At 46.1% G+C, this 14,972-nt stretch overlaps 1 protein-coding gene across 1 annotated transcript in view; it reads right to left on the minus strand.

Annotated features, from left to right (window-relative positions):
- SGMS2 (sphingomyelin synthase 2) overlaps positions 1 to 13,419 on the minus strand; it is a 99,258-nt gene extending 85,839 nt beyond the window's left edge. Inside the window, exon 1 of the mRNA XM_040329640.1 lies at positions 13,149 to 13,419. The gene's annotated coding sequence lies outside the window, so the exon portion shown is untranslated. The remainder of the gene's footprint in view (positions 1 to 13,148) is intronic.
- Between the last annotated feature and the right edge of the window lie 1,553 nt (positions 13,420 to 14,972).

Raw genomic sequence — 14,972 nt, forward strand, 5'->3', positions numbered from 1 at the left:
TTGAACTGTCCATCATACTTAGTGATGATTGTGGCTATTCCCTGTACTCCCAATGCTCATGAATATTCATATAAAACAGGAAAATCACACAGTGGTAGCAAAGTCATGGAATTTGTCTAGATACGTGTTGTTGTGTGGACGTGACACATGCCATTTAATCATTTACGTCACTTTCATGGAGGGCTTTGATGAGAAAAGTCTAGGCTCCATGAGTAAGGCCTTACAGGAAAATATTACACGGCAATGTGCTATCTTCACTTGTACAGTGACACTCCCTGCTAAGCACTGATACATACCACAACTGATATGCACACAGGCATAGTTTACTCAGCAGGCGAGATCCTGCACTTACACAATAACCATTGTTTAAAAGGCCAATTCAGTGAAAGCTGCACATATCATTACTTTCTTTTATCTGTCATGTCACTTTAAAATGCTAGATGACAAACAACGTCTCTATAATCGATAACTTGAATAACCTGCAGTACAGCAGGTTAGAATGTAACATTGATTTACACATCCAAATACATACCTAAAGAGGAGTGTCAGCATTATGTAACAAGCTTGTATTAGGAATCTGCACAGGAAACCTCACCACAGATAAGAATCCTCTGAATTTAGAGCTTAAAGCGGAGGTTCACCCTAAAAACTGATTTTTAACATTAGACTAAGCATAGTAAGGGCATTTACTTTCGGCAGGTCTTTTTTTTTTTTTCTCCGTACATACCTTTATATTCTGATTTGGTCCAGGGCTTCCGGGTTCTGATGACTGCGGGACTGGGCGTTCCTATCCCTGCCTCAGGGTTCCGATGACTGCGGGACTGGGCGCTCCTATCCTTCGGTTCGATGATTGACGGCTTGTGAAACAGGTCCCCTGTCGCACAACGCGCGTCACCAGATTTCCGGAAATAGCCAAGCTGCGAGTCGGCACTATACGGCGCCTGCGCAGTCAGCTCTACACGGCGGGCGCAGCATCGGCTATTTCCGGTGTATTGTCACAGTTTGCTGCCTATCCTAGAATGCTCCGGAAGTCACGTGGTGGTCAACTGCGCATGCGCGATGCGTTCCAAACGCAAATGCGATGCGTTCCAATGGATTCACGACAGTGCACACCAGTGAAACCTCGGTCGGCATCCAGGCTCTTTCCTTAACATCCCCGTGGATTGGAGGATGTTAAAAAAAGAGCCAGGAGGCCGAGCGAGCCGTCCGAGCGGAGCGAGCCGTCCGAGCGAAGCGAGGACGTGAGGCCGACTGGCCACTTTCCTCTAAATCCACGTCGCCCTGAATGCCGGGTTCGCTGGTGTGTACTGTCGAAAATCCATTGGAACGCATCGCACTTGCGTTTGGAACGCATCGCGCATGCACAGTTGGCCGCCACGTGACTTCCAGAGCATTCTACGATAGGCAGCAAACTGTGACACTACACCGGAAATCTGGTGACGCGCGTTGTGCGACAGGGGACTTGTTTCACAAGCCGTCAATCATCGAACCGGAATGCCCAGTCCCGCAGTCATCGGACCCCGGAAGCCCTGGACTAAATCAGAATATAAAGGTATGTACGGAGAAAAAAAAAAAAAGACCTGCCGAAAGTAAATGCCCTTACTATGCTTAGTATGCTAAATGTAATGTTAAAATTTTTGTTTTTTGGGTGAACCCCACCGCTTTAACCACTTCCATACAGGGCACTTACGCACCTTCCCGCCCAAGCCAATTTTCAACTTTCAGCACTGTCGCATTTGAATGGCAATTGCGCGGTCATGCTACACTGTACCCAAACAAAATTGGCGTCCTTTTTTTCCCACAAATAGAGCTTTCTCTTGGTGGTATTTGATCACCTCTGTGATTTTTTTTTTTGCGCAACAACTAAAAAAAGACTGAAAATTTTGAAAAAAAAATTACGTTTTTATTTTTTTCTGTTAATTTTTTTGTAAATACTGTAAGTAAGTTTTCTCTTTCAATTACGGGCACTGGTATGGCGGCACTGATGGGCACCGATGAGATGATGAGATGGCACTGATGGACATCGATGAGGTAGTACTGACGGGCACAGATGAGGTGGCACTGATTGGCAGCGCTGGTATGCGGCACTGATGGGCACACATAGGCGGCACTGATGGGCACTCATGGGCGGCACTGATGGGCACTCATGGGCGGCACTGATGGGCACTCATGGGCGGCACTGATGGGCACTCATAGGCGGCACAGATGGGCACTCATGGGGGCACTGATGGATACTTATGGGTGGCACAGATGGGCAGGCACTGGGCATGGATGGGCACTGTGGGGTGGCACTGATGGACACTGTGGGGTGGCACTGATGGACACTGTGGGGCGGCACTGATTTACCCATGTGTGCCAATCAGTGCCCATTTGTGGGCACTGATTGGCATCTTTTTTTTTTAATGCTTTTTTTTTTGCCCAGACTTTTTTTTTTTTTGCCCTTCCCTGGTCCAGGGTGGGCTTCCCTGGTGGTCCAGTGTGGCGATCCGAGGGGGGGCTGCGCTCAATCAGCACGAACCTCCCCTGTCAGGAGAGCCGCCGATCGGCGAGTGAGGAAGAGCCATCAACGGCTCTTCCTGTTTACATCGTGATCAGCCGTGGTTGGACACGGCTGATCACGTGGTAAAGAGCCTCCGTGAGAGACTCTTTACCTTGATCGGTGTTGCGGGGTGTCAGACTGACACCCTGCAACAACGATCGCCGCGATGTGCGCCCCCGGGGGCGCGCAGCGGCTCATAATCCTGAGGACGTCATATGACGTCCAGTCAGGATTCTACAACCACTTTGCCGCTGTCAATCTGTCATTGGCTGGCGGCAAGTGGTTAAGCAGGCCATACACAGTGCAAAATCCTTTCCTTCAACCATGGCTAAAAGAACTGTTAGCGATAATCACAAGAGAATCTGGCAGGCTGGTTGTACCCAAGCTGATCAATCAATAAACTTGGTACATTCAGCCTGCCCATTAACAGTCCATGTCACAGCCAGTTCCTGCTGAACTGGCCTGAGATTTGAACCGTGTATGGCCAGTCTAAGGCCCCATACTCACGAGCAAACATGTCTGCTGAAACTGGCCCGCAGGCCAGTTTCAGCAGACATGTTTGGTCGTGTGTGGGCGCGAGCGGGCCGAATTCCAGCAAACATTTGCCCGCCGGGCCTTTTCCCAGCAGACAAATATTCCTGGACTTGTTTTAAAACAGTCCGCTGGAATTCTGCCCGCTCGGACATGTACGGTCGTCAGTACAGACCTACCGTACATGTCCAGGCGCCCGCCGTCCCTCGCATGCGTCGAATGACTTCGACGCATGCGTGGAAGCATTTTAAAGGCGGGCCGCCCACGTCGCCGCGTCATTGTCGCGGCGACACCGCGTCATCGACGCGGCGACACCGCGGACACGCCCCGCGTATTGTTTACGCGCGGACTTCTGTACGATGGTGTGTACAACCATCGTACAGAAGCCCTCTGGCAGACATGTATGGTGAAAACGGTCCGACGGACCGCTTTCACCATACATGTTTGGTCGTGAGTACCCGGCCTAAGCGACGCTGGTTGGGTTCCAGAACTAGTTAAGGCAACCGCTGCCAGATATAACGAGGGTAGGGCTTTAGTGTTTCTCCAACATTCAAGAGAAGCCTTGCATTATTTTCAAGGAATACAGGCTGATTGGCTGAGATTGTGACATCAACCACCTGCTTCTTCATCTCGGCCAATCAGAGGAAGACTAAAATGCAAGGCTTCTCCTAAATGGCAGAGAAGCTCTAAGCCCAACTTTATAGCTTATATATAGTAGAAGATACGAAGTTGCCCATACAGTGCCTTGAAAAAGTATTCATACCCCTTAAAATTCTCCACATTTTGTCATGTTACAACCAAAAACGTAAATGTATTTTATTGGGATTTTATGTGATAGACCAACACAAAGTGGCACATAATTGTGAAGTGGAAGAAAAATGATAAATGGTTTTCAATTTTTTTTACAAATAAATGTGTGAAAAGTGTGGCATACATTTGTATTCAGCCCCCCTGAGATACTTTGTAAAACCACCTTTCATTGCAATTACAGCTGCAAGTCATTTTGGGGATGTCTCTCTACCAGCTTTACACATCCAGAGAGAAAGTGAAAGTGAAATGTTTGCCCATTCTTCTTTGCAAAATAGCTCAAGCTCTGTCAGATTGGATGGAGAGCGTCTGTGAACAGCAATTTTCAAGTCTTGCCACAGATTCTCATTTGGATTTAGGTCTAGACCAGGGATCCTCAAACTACGGCCCTCCAGCTGTTGTAGAACTACATATCCCATGAGGCATTGTAACACACTGACATTCACATACATGACAAGGCATGATGGGAATTGTAGTTCCTGAACAACTGGAGGGCCGTAGTTTGAAGACCCATGGTCTAGACTTTGACTGGGCCATTCTAACACATGAATATGCTTTGATCTTAACCATTTCATTGTATCTCTGGCTGTATGTTTAGGGATGCTGTCCTCTTAAAAGGTGAACCTCCGCCCCAGTCTCAAGTCTTCTGCAGACTCTAACAGGTTTTCTTCTAAGATTGCCCTGTATTTGGCTCCATCCATCTTCCCATCAACTCTGATCAGCTTCCCTGTTCCTGCTGAAGAAAAGCATCCCCACAACATGATGCCACCACCATGTTTCACAGTGAAGATGGTGTGCTCAGGGTCATGTGCAGTGTTAGTTTGCCACCACATATAGCATTTTGCTTTTAGGCCAAAAAGTTAAATATTGGTCTTATCTGACCAGAGCACCTTTTTCTACATGTTTGCTGTGTCCCCCACATGGCTTCTCGTAAACAGGACTTTTTATGGCTTTTTTACAACAATGGCTTTCTTCTTGCCACTCTTCCATAAATGCCAAATTTGTGGAGTGCATGACTAATAGCTAATTTTCCTGTAAGACCTTACTCATGTGGACAGATTCTCCCACCTGAGCTGTGGATCTCTGCAGCTCCTATAGTTACCATGGGTCTCTTGGTTGCTACTCTTATAAATGCTCTCCTTGCCCTGCCTGTCAGTTTAGGTGAATGGACATGTCTTGGTAGGTTTGCAGTTTTGCCATACTCTTTTCATTTTCAGATGATGGATTGAACAGTGCTATTTTTTAACTCAACAATTTTGAGGCTATCCATTCCAGCTGCTGGTGGTTAAAATATTGAACCTCTGAATATATATCAAAAAGTATTTTTTATAAATTTGTTGTCTTTAAAATAATTTACACTCCTAATGTATCTTTTCTAGAGCTATTTATTCCCCCCCAGAAGACCTTTACTGACCAGGTCGAAACACGTCGGAATTTCTAGCATGTATAGCATCACAACATAAATGCAATGTTCTTTGTATTTACATTCACACGGCTGTACTATGGTGTATGTATTTTAGCCTCATTATCAGAGCTCATGTTTTAATGTTAACAAATGTCCTTGAAACAAATAAACTTCTCTTAATAAAACTTGACCTCCCTTTTTGCCACCCTAAGAACTCATTGAGCCAGTGGAAATGAAACAACGGACAATGAATAAAATAAATAAAAAAAACAGCATATTATGAGCGGGGGAGGCTGTCTTTCGAACTAAGTATAACTTAGTTTGATAATTTCCATCTTGGGGATGTTTATCGATGTTCTAATGGTTAGTGGGGTCAAATTGGGGTTGTAAAGGAAATTATTTTTTTCCTAAATAGCTTCCTTTACCTCAGTGCAGTCCTCCTTCACTTACCTCATCCTTCGATTTTGTTTAAATGTCCTTATTTCTTCTGAGAAATCCTCACTTCCTGTTCTTCTGTCTGTAACTCCACACAGTAATGCAAGGCTTTCTCCCTGGTGTGGAGAAAGACTCTTGAGGGGGGAGGGGGCGAGCAGGCAAGTCAGGACACTCTCTACTTTGCAGATAGATAAAGGAGCTGTGTGTTAGTGGGCGTCCTGACACTCCTGCTCGCCCCCTCCCCCCTCAAGAGGCTTTCTCCACACCAGGAAGAAAGCCTCGCATTACGGTGGTGAGTTACAGACAGAAGAACAGGAAGTGAGCATTTCTCAAAAGAAATAAGGACATTTGAAAGCAAAATGGAAGGATGAGGTAAGTGAAGGAGGACTGCACTAAGGTAAAGGAAGCTATTTAGGGAAAAAATTGTACCTTTACAACCCCTTTAACGAAAATTCGAAGGAGCAAGATGATACATTTTTCTTGAACAAATTAATTTCTAATGCCTTGTACACACAACCGTTTTTCACGATGAGAAAACTGCCATTTTTTAGATTGGTTGAGAAAACCGGTCGTGTGTATGCTCCCTAGCAGTTTTCTCGACGAAAAAACTGCCCGCAAAAAAAAATTAAACCAGCTCTCGTTTTTCTCGTGTTTCACGTCAGTCTTTTACTCGTCGCGAAAAACGGTCGTGTGTATGCTTTTCCGAGGGGAAAAAAAAACGTGCATGCTCAGAATCAAGTATGCAGCCCAAAAGCAGCCCAAAGGGTGGCGCAATTTGAAAGGAACTTTTCCTTTATAGTCCCGTCGTACGTGTTGTACGTCACCGTGCTTTGGTCGGAATTTTTTTTGCATGAACGTGTGTATGCAAGTCAGACGGAGAGGAATTACGTTGCGAAAAACGACAGGAAAAACGATGGTGTGTACGCGGCATAACAGCAATGCGCTTTTTGTTCATTAACAACCTGAGGGCCACGCTATAGCCGAATGACGGCTACAGCACGGACCTGAAAATCCAACTGGACGTCAATTGACGTCCGCCCCTTTTGGCGTTCCCCGCGCGCGCTCCCGAGCGTGCAGCGAGGAAACTCTGTGTTGGCCGTGTCCCTTGGACACAGCCAATCACAGATCGCGGCGTACGGCCAATCAGAGTGGCCGTTTGCTATGCGATCTGTGCGGCCAATGAGAGATGATCTCATATGTAAACATTTGAGATCATCTCTCATTGCCGGCTCACACAGAGACAGCGTCCTGTCTCTGGAGAGGAGACCGATCTGTGTCCCTTGTACATAGGGACACAGATCGGTCACCTCCCCCAGTCACCCCCCTCCACCTACATGTGTCCAATGTGTCTGCCATAATGTTGCCGTCCCAATAAAAATCGCAGATCGCCACCATTACTAGTAAATCTGTCCCCTATTTTGTAGGCGCTATAACTATTCATTTTTTTCAAAATTGTCGCTCTATTTTTGTTTATAGCGCAAAAATACCACCAAAATAAAGCTCTATTTGTGGGAAAAAAATGACGCCAATTTTGTTTGGGAGCCACGTCGCACGACCGTGCAATTGTCAGTTAAAGCAACACAGTGCCGAATAGCAAAAAGTGGCCTGGTCTTTGACCAGCAATATGGTCCGGGGCTTAAGTGGTTAAAGCGGTTCTCCACCCTAAAGTGGAGTCCCGCTGATCGGAACCCTCCCCCCCTCCGGTGTCACATTTGACACCTTTCAGGGGGAGAGGGGTGCAGACACCTGTCTAAAGACAGGTATTTGCACCCACTTCCGGCCACACGCTACGGGCGAAAGACGGGCATTCCGTCACATCCCGTCTGTCGCCCATTGTGTGCTGGGAACACTCGGCTCCCAGCACACAGCGCGTGAGCCAATCGGCGGGCGCAGCGCGACTCGCGCATGCGCCGTAGGGAACCGGGCAGTGAAGCCGCAGCGCTTCACTTCCTGGTTCCCTCAGCGTGGATGGCGGGGGGAGCAGCAGGGTGACAAGCGATCGCTCGTGCTCTGCTGCGATCGGCGCTGGACTCCAGGACAGGTAAGTGTCCTAATATTAAAAGTCAGCAGCTGCAGTATTTGTAGCTGCTGGCTTTTAATATTTTGTTCCCATGGCACATCCGCTTTAAGGAAGAGAGTAATATGCAAAGAGTAGTAATGCAAAGCATCCAATCAGAAATGGCCTATTATTACCAAAACTTTAAGGAACTGATGAAAGGTGAAATGTGGTTGGTTCCTGTAGTTTTCTGCACATTACTGTACTTTGCACCCTTTTATCCAATAAGCACTTCTACATTGAAATTATACATGAAGATTTATTGTTCCTGCTATAGTTAAAGCTAAGCTCCAGGATAAATAAATATTGTCTAAATATAAGAGATGTGTTTTCTTTCTTGAATCTTGCTGTGCTTTGTGTATTTCTTCCAGATCTGTGCAATAATCCCAGGAAACACTTTGTCCTCTGTGTAGGAGTTTCCTGTAATAAAGACCAGTCACTGCTACTCTATCTTCTTCTACAGCCTGACTGGTCTGGTATCCGCCCCCTCCTGTAGTTTTCTGCGGGCAGCCTGTAGTGGGTGGAGCTAATGGGTCACTTGTAAAGCACATTGATGATATCAACATTACTTTTAATAATATTACAAGGTAATATCAGGGTTTGCAAAGATATTTGGTGCACACAAAGTGGACTGATAATATATCCTTTGTGGCTATTGAGAAATATATTAGACGTGATTGTAGCCGAGAAATATATTAAAAGCTTATATTTATTTTATTATATATATATTCTAGAGTAATTTGTTTAATTAAAATAATAAACATGCGATACTTACCTGCTCTATGCAATGATATTGCACAGAACGGCCTTGATCCCCCTCTTTTGGAGTCCCCCCACTGGCGCAATTGGCTGCTCCTCGTCTCTGTCTGCCCCCATAGCAAGACAGAAAAAATCTACTCTCTTAAGCTACGATTAAACACTAGGAATAGCGTGAAACGCGTCAGATGTCCAGTTTGCTGTGGCTTGTAGTGCCGTTTTTGATTTTACTTAATAAAGGCAACGATTATTTGAAGTGCGGCTGTCCAGAAAGATATTTTTTCTTTCTTTCTTTTCTTTTTCTGTCTTGCTAAATGCATTGCCTGCACCTGTGGTTTCTGTGTGGAGGATCAGCATAAGACATTTCCTGCCTGGAGCGGCTACTTTCCTTTCTCCTGCCCCCAAAATGAGTCAGGCTGTGTGCGTCAATTGACACACACGGTGCGGTTCAGCCCCCCCACTCCCTCCTCATAGCCAATGTCTCCTGCTGCTGCCTCAGTCTCTGTCTGTAGAGGGGAGTAGTGACGGTTGGTGCTTAATTTTCTTGGGGGGGGGGGTGGCCCACGGCCTCCCCAGATAGCCACCCCACCCCAGAGGCGTATCTAGTGAAAATGGCGCCTATGGCTAGCACTGAAACTGCGCCCGTGTCAAAACATTTGAAACCTTTCAGATAACCAGGGACAGAGAGGGACACAGTGCGACGAGGACAGAGAGGGACACTGGGGACCACTGGCGGCTGGTGCTAAAAAAAATGTGGGGAGGGGGCGCAAGCAAGCTGAAAAAAAAAAAAACAATTGCAACCACTGTGCCAATCAAATGCAGCCACTGTGCCATTAATGGCCAGTCATCGGCCGACATGGGGGCACCTGTCACTCCCCTCCCCAGGCCAAGTAGCAATATTAGCAATTGCTGTGCCAGCGCCGTGCTTCAGCAGGCCGGCCGCGATGCCGGGAGATACATTAGTGCGGGAGGCGGCCACAGGACAGGTGTTTTTTTTTTGTGTGCGGGGGATATCTTTTTGCCGCCCCCCTCCCCATGGCGCCCATGGCACTTGCCATGGCTGCCATACCCTAGATACGCCACTGCCCCCCCCCCCCCCCCTCAAGCCAGCCAGGCATGGATTAGAGGGAGGCTTTTTGCAGAAACGCAGGACATTTTTTTTAACATGGGTTCCTATGAAACATATTTACATCAATGCGTTTATGTGCCTCTGCGTTTTTGGGCCAGGGACTTTTTTTCAAGCTTTTTCGGTTCAATAGACTTCAACGAAGAAGCTGCAGAAAAGCATGTTGTGCGTTTTAGCGCGTTTAAACCATGATTTTGCTGCGATTTTCATTTTGCGTTTTTTAAATCTACCCAACAACAAATCTCCCCCCTTCCAAAAATATGCATTAAAAAAATGCAAAACGCAAACTGTGGCTAAATCGCAGTAAAAAACAAACAAAAAACATGGGCCCGGATTCAGGTAGATTTGCCCCTTATTTACAGAGGCGCAGGGCAGCGTTTTTGCCCTGCGCCCCCGCAAATTTACTGCGCTACCCACGATTCACGGAGCAGTAGCTCCGTAAATTGCGTGTGCGCTGTGTAAACTTGCCCTGCGTAAGGGCGCCTAATGTAAATGATCATTTAAATTAGGCGCGCTCCCGTGCCGAGCGTAGAGCGCATGCTCCGTCGGGAAACTTTCCCGACGTGCATTGCGGCAAATGACGTTGCAAGGACGTCATTTGCTTCAAAGTGAACGTGAATGGCGTCCAGCGCCATTCACAAATCACTTACGCAAATTACGTAAAATTCGAACGTCGCGACGCGGGAACGACAGGTATACTTTAGCATTGGCTGCCCCTGCTATTAGAAGGGGCAGCCTTACGCTAAAGACGCCGTACGGAAACGACGTAAATTGCGTACTCAGGGCTCGCGCAACATTGTGAATCGGTGTTAGTATGCAATTTGCATACTATACACTGAGCACAATGGGAGCGCCCCCTAGCGGACATCGCAAGAATGCAGCCTAGATATGCGTGGCATAAGAGCCTTATGCCACGCAGATTTTAGGCTGCAGTCGGCGTTACGATGTTCCTGAATCAGGAGCATTCGTAACGCCGGGGCAAGTAAGCAATTGCGCTGTGTAACCTATGGTTACACAGGCGCAATTGCTACTTGAATCTGGGCCATGGAAAGCACAGCAAAAGGCACTGCAGAAATGCTCAAAAGCAACATCTAACGATTGGTAAGCTGCAATATATTACATTTTTGGTTTTAAAAATGCCAAATTGTGTATTGCCGTTATTTGCAGAATGAACTTTGCGCTCCATAGCAGGGCAGAGGAGCAGTGACGGGGATAGGGTGTGGGAAATTCAGGTACAACAGGTGTGACAAGCCACATAGACACTGGTTTTGTGTATCTGCTGTCACTCCAATGACAGGTGACACCATTCCAATAAACTGATTGCACACCATACTATGGCCGGCATGTTTGTATTTGTCATGCTGGGGACTCTAATATAAGTGATATGATACAAGGCTACACACTTCTCCAGAAATATTGACAAACAAAGCTGGAAGTATACATCTACCAGAGAGCAATAGCAAACATTGACAAGTCTCTTATCTATATTATGATAAATATTAACTTCTCCTGTGTGTTAGCAGGAGATCATGATTGCAGGTTACTACCTCGCCCTCCCCACTCATGTAGAAGGAATGCTGCAGGGGAGGAAAGAACAGTATAGGAGTACAGGCAGATGGGTATCAATGTTCATCTGACAGCTCCTTTCATGTTAGGGGGCACATAAGAGGCTGAGGAGGATCCATAGGCGGAACACCATTTGTATGGATTTCTAGCTGCAAAGCATGCACATCTCAGCCCACTATAGTAGTCAAGGTACGCCTTGCATTGCACTCACATTGGCAGTGCCACCCAATGCACCAAGCACATACACATTGCCACTCAGATATATTGGCAGTGTCATCTAATGCACTTTGTGCACAGGCATTGATATTGCCCATTTTAAAAGCTTAGAACACACATGGATACAGCCATCTGATGCACTTAGAACACACATTGGCACTGCCATCTGATGCATTTAAAACACACATTGGCACTGCCATCTGATGCACTTAGAACACACATTGGCACTGCCATCTGATGCACTTAGAACACACATTGGCACTGCCATCTGATGCACTTAGAACACACATTGGCACTGCCATCTGATGCACTTAGAACACACATTGGCACTGCCATCTGATGCACTTAGAACACACATTGGCACTGCCATCTGATGCACTTAGAACACGCATTGGCACTGCCATCTGATGCACTTAGAACACGCATTGGCACTGCCATCTGATGCACTTAGAACACGCATTGGCACTGCCATCTGATGCACTTAGAACACGCATTGGCACTGCCATCTGATGCACTTAGAACACACATTGATACAGCCATCTGATGCACTTAAAACACACATTGTCACTGCCATCTGATGCACTTAGAACACACATTGTCACTGCCATCTGATGCACTTAGAACACGCATTGGCACTGCCATCTGATGCACTTAGAACACGCATTGGCACTGCCATCTGATGCACTTAGAACACGCATTGGCAGTGTCATCTGATCTACATAGTGTACACACACTTTAATACTGTCATCTGATGGACGTAGAGCACACCCTGGCAGTGCCATCTGATGCTTTTGGTGCACACACATTGATACTGCCATCTGATGCACTTAGAACACACATTGGCACTGCCATCGGATGCACTTAGAACACACACTGGCAGTGCCATCTGATGCTATTGGTGCACACGCATTGATACTGCCATCTGATGCACTTAAAACACACATTAATATCACCATCTGATGCACTTAGAACACACATTGATACTGCCATCTGATGCACTTAGAACACACATTGACACTGCCATCGAATGCACTTAGAACATACACTGGCAGTGCCATGTGATGTACTTGGTGCACACACATTGATACTGCCATCCGATGCACTTAAAACACACATATACATCACCATCTGATGCACATAGGACACACATTAATACTGCCATCTGGTGCACTTAGAACACACATTGGCAGTGCCATCTGATGGACTTAGAACACACACTGGCAGTGTCATCTCAAGCACTTGCTGTACACACATTGATACTTCTATCTGATGCACTTAGAACACACACTGATATTCACAATCTAATCCACTTAGAACGCACATTTACAGTACCATTTGATGCACTTAGAATACACACTAGGAGTGCCATCGGATGCACTTAGAACACACACTGGCAGTGCCATCTCATGCACTTGGTGCACACACATTGATACTGCTATCCGATGCACTTATATTCACAATCTGATGCACTTAGAACGCACATTGACATTTGATGTATTTAGAATACACACTGGCGAGACCATCCGATGCACTTAGTACACACATCGATACTGCCATCTGATGTACATTGGCAGTGCCCTGCGATGGACTTAGAAGACACATTGGCAGTGCCCTGCGATAGACTTAGAAGACACATTGGCAGCACTCCCTAAGTCTATGAGCCCCAGGAAAACTTTCCCCAGTCCAGCATTGATGATGAGGGTGCACCCACCTGACAGAGGCTCTGGTGTGTGGGGTTGGCAGCAGGGTGGCGCTCCTGTCCCGGGTGTCGCGGTGTATACTGTGTCCTGCCTCTGTGTATACACAAGTCCTCATGATCCCTGGCCGACCCCTTTTTTCTCCTTGTGCCTTGAGTCGGGATGCGATCTCCTCCTCCGACTCTCCTCCTCCCAGGCTGACATCACTGTCCTCTCCCTCCCACTCCATTCTCCAGCCCTGACTCAGAGCCCTCCATCGCCCATCCCAGGACACAGGGCCAGGTGTGATGACAGCCGAGTCCTCACTTATCAATAGGCTGATGATTCATGGGGCCTATCGTGAGCACTTTCTATTCTCAGCAGCCAATACTCTCAGCATCAGGTGACTGCAGGTGCATGCTGTCTACTCAGTGTATTAGTGTTATCATCTATTTCTATTAGATTGTAAGCTCTTCTGAGCACAGCCCTCTTCACCTTCTATTATATTCTATTGTTACTCCCTTTATATTGTAAAGTGCTGTGCATTGTAATTCTTGTATAACAGCCTCAGGTCACTTCACTTTAGTTTTACCCCCTTCATCGAACGCTGCCTCCTGCCTGCAAGCAATCGAAATTTGTCTCCCTCCCATTCAAATAGAGATTTCTTTTGGTGGTATTTGATCACCTCTGGGCTTTTTATTTTTTATTATATAAACAAAAACTTTTGAAAAAAAAAAGGTTTTACTTTTATGCTATAAAACATATCCTATATAAAAAAAAATATAAATAAAATCTCTTAATAAATTTTGGAAAAATGCATTCTGCTGCATGTCTTCAGTTACAAAAAAAATCCCACTAAAAGTGTATATTGATTGGTTTGTGTGAAAGTTATAGTGTCTACAAACTATGAGATATATACTGAATTTTTTTTTAAATACTAGTAATGGCGGCGATCAGCGAATTATAATGGGACTGTAATAGTGTGTCGGGCAATAACTAACTAACTAACTGTGAGAGGAACTAAGTAACTGCCACTGACATCACCAGTGACATTATTACAGTGATCTGTGCTAATAATAGGCACTGTCACTGTACTAATGACACTAGGAAGTAAGGGGTTAACATCTAGGGCGATCAAAGGGTTGCATATGTGCCTAAAAAGCGTTTTTGTGTGTACTGTGTGCTGCTTTTACTGGGGATCTAGTTGTTTTCATTCCCTGTTTAGCAGGGAATGAACAAACAACAAGATCCCCTGTCACTGAATACAGCTCTGTGTTGTTTTCATTCACAGACCTGTGTTTGGGAAAGCTCAGAGCCGATCACCAGGTGCCAGCGGTCAATCATTGATTGACGAATCACAGTACAGCCGGGTGGGCAGGCGTGCATACCCCCTACCTGGACATGCAGGATCACATATATATATATATATATATATATATATATATATATATATGTGTGTAATTCTGCAAAGCCAGACCCTACTGTAGCAGTAAAGATACAGTGCGCAGTCGGGAAGTGGATAATAAAAATATAGAGATATTAAAGTGTTTCCAAAGGCATAAGGTTTTTTTTTTTTAGCTTAATGCATTCCATGCATTAAGCTAAAAAACCTTCTCAGTCCCCTCTTATACTTACCTGAGCCCCGTCTGGATCCAGTGATGTGCATGAAAGCAGCAGCTCTCCGGGTCTCTCTCCTCTCATTGGCTCACAAAGCAATAGGAGCCATTGGCTCCTGCTGCTGTCAATCGCAGCCAGTGAGCCAATGAGGAGAGAGCAGGCCTAGCCATGCTCTGTGTATGTAAATTGACAATGTCCATTCACAAGAGCATGGCTCGGGAGCGAGCCTGCTCAAATGCCTC

Source organism: Rana temporaria, chromosome 1, assembly GCF_905171775.1.
Source record: "Rana temporaria chromosome 1, aRanTem1.1, whole genome shotgun sequence".
Lineage (NCBI taxonomy): Eukaryota > Metazoa > Chordata > Amphibia > Anura > Ranidae > Rana > Rana temporaria.